General features: G+C 34.5%; 1 protein-coding gene across 1 annotated transcript in view; it reads left to right on the top strand.

Annotated features, from left to right (window-relative positions):
* Positions 1-2,734: 2,734 nt before the first annotated feature.
* Positions 2,735-2,810, top strand: part of LOC138866055 (T-cell leukemia homeobox protein 3-like) — a 47,785-nt gene continuing 47,709 nt past the window's right edge. The window contains exon 1 of the mRNA XM_070137749.1: positions 2,735-2,810. This exon is cut by the window's right edge and continues 823 nt beyond it. The gene's annotated coding sequence lies outside the window, so the exon portion shown is untranslated.

The raw sequence follows: 2,810 nt of genomic DNA, 5'->3' as shown, positions 1-2,810 counted from the left end.
ATATAAACATTGTTTGGGATATCAACAAGCATAAAACCGTAATGGAACAGCCTAATAACGTTTATGGTATTCCGATATGAAATGCTGATCAAAATCACCATAATGTAATTCCTTCGATATTCTTTTTTTTTCTATGAACAAGCAAAGCTGCTGCATGAGGTTAAATATTTTTGCTTTTAATGTAAAATGACACGACAATTGTTTGCAAGAAAATGATGTTGTATCGTAATATAATGCATCTCTATGGTATTTTCAAAAATCTATTAATAAGATGATCATGGCAAGCAAAGATCATATCATGTCAATCGACTGAAAAGGAAAGGGGAAAAAAAGGAAGAACAAATATACATGTATATTTTTTGTCAATTATTTTCACACTATCCAGTTTTTATATGTATATATGTATATGTATATATGTATATATATATATATATATATATATATATATATATATATATATATATATATATATATGTGTGTGTGTGTGTGTGTGTGTGTGTGTGTGTGTATATGTATATATATATGTATATATATATATATATATATATATATATATATATATATATATATATATATATATATATATATATATATATATATTTCTGTATTTATATGTCTGTGTGTTTATATATATATATATATATATATATATATATATATATATATATATATATATATATATATATATATATATATATATGTATATATGTATATATATACATATATATATATATATATATATATATATATATATATATATATATATATATATATATATAAACACACATACACATATATAAATATCTATCTATCTATCTATCTATCTATCTATCTATCTATCTATCTATCTATCTATCTATATATATATATATATGTGTGTGTGTGTGTGTGTGTGTGTGTGTGTGTGTGTGTGTGTGTGTGTGTGTGTGTGTGTGTGCGTGCGTGTGTGTGTGTGTGTGTATGTATGTGTGTGTCTGTGTGTGTGTATTTATATGCCTGTTTAACCATCCAAATAATAGAGGGCGAGATAAAGAGAAAGAAGTAAATGAGGCAGATTGACAAAGACGGTGGTAGTAGAGAGAGAGAGGGGGGGAGGGAGAGAGAGAAATACAGAATTGGGAAAAGAAAGATATATACAGATTGATTGACAGGTATAGAGAGGGTGAGGGTATGAAAAATAATTCAGATAGACAGGCAGAGACGAGAAAGGGAGGAAAAAGAAGAAAAAATAAAACATAGAAGAGAAAGTCTTAAGGTGGTACGTCGATTAATCATATATATATATATATATATATATATATATATATATATATATATATATATATATATATATAGAGAGAGAGAGAGAGAGAGAGAGAGAGAGAGAGAGAGAGAGAGAGAGAGAGAGAGAGAGTACACATGAAAGTTAAGCCCATTCTGCAAACAGATGGTATATAGTTAAGGAAAATTGCTCCTCCCCACAAATGTTCTGGGTTAATCTCAGTGGTTGGACCATAACAGTACAAGAGCTTAATTTTCCTTTTTGTAGGCTTCATGGTTATCAAGGTTTGTCTGATAACTAGACCATACCAAAATAGATTTAATGGAATAAGGATTTTGATTAGCAGGAAGGCAGAGATGGGATGTTGTGAATCATAGGCACATAAAAAAAAATCATATATGCACATAAGTATACAGGTTTGGGGACACTAGCACAAGTTTATTTACACTCTTACTTTCTCTTATACATAATAGAAGGTTACTACTCTTTCCTTCTAGAATGAACAAATAAATGCCAACAACGTAAGATAGAAACTGGTAAACAAATTTCAATCTAATGTGAAGTATGATATGAGATATGCAAATGTGGCCTCGTATACGGACACACTAACAAAAGCCAGACTATTTTTCTGTAAAAATAGCAATAAGAGATAAAAATCTCCGCCGTGAAAACAATGATGACTTGATAATCATGACAAGTTCATCACGAAAACTCTCAAGACCAGTTTGGTTCATTTTCAGTTCAAGAAACAAAATCAACTTGAAAGGAACTCGAGAGAAATCTTGCACGTCCAGATTTTTTTCTTGGTCTAATCTTATAAAAGTATCCTAATCCTTATCAGCTCTACTTCTGGCCTGACATAAATTCTAAGGCGGCAAGAACCGATCTTCGGGAGTTCAGCAGAGTAAAATAAGGGTAGTAGTGTATGGGAGGGTGTGCACCAATTTTGAAATAAGATGTTTTGTTAGGGGCAGTACCCTGTTTGTGCAGGGTCAGCACCAACCCAGGAAATTCAGGTTGACTCGTGGCAAGAAGGGGAACCGTTTGTTGACATAAGGCCGGTACCAGCCAATCCCTGTCGGGAATTCGTGTCAAAATCCGAAGGAAGAATTGTAAGTGGCGGAGAACATATGTGATCCTGGGCTGCCATTGGCTGCTTGGTGTCTACGTCAGCGAAACCACGCCCCCTTTGTGGGCGAGTGTCACGCGAGTGAGGGGACACGGACTGTCACAATACCCTCAGCTGACAGGTGGTTGCCCACACACACGATCCTGCCAAGTGGTGCCTGAACTTGTCAGAGGATGCTGCCTCGCTCTCGTCCTTTCGATAACTAGTGTCGCTCAAGGCGTCGTGGTGATTGTGCTTGACACGCAGGATACTTGCATTTCTTATCTGTTTGTAACTCGTTGCCGCGTGAACTGGTGCTTGAAAGTGCGTTGACGTCCTCAGAAGAATGTGGATGTAGGGTAGCTATTGCCCAAGCATAGTTACTTCGTGGTGGAGGCAAGTTCTGTGAGACACGTGGCAAATATCTACCCCAAGCGCAGT

The sequence above is a fragment of the Penaeus vannamei genome, chromosome 23 (assembly GCF_042767895.1).
Source record: "Penaeus vannamei isolate JL-2024 chromosome 23, ASM4276789v1, whole genome shotgun sequence".
NCBI classification, from domain to species: Eukaryota; Metazoa; Arthropoda; class Malacostraca; order Decapoda; family Penaeidae; genus Penaeus; species Penaeus vannamei.
Note: the sequence above shows the minus strand (reverse complement) of the source record. Positions and strands in the feature narration are given on the sequence as shown.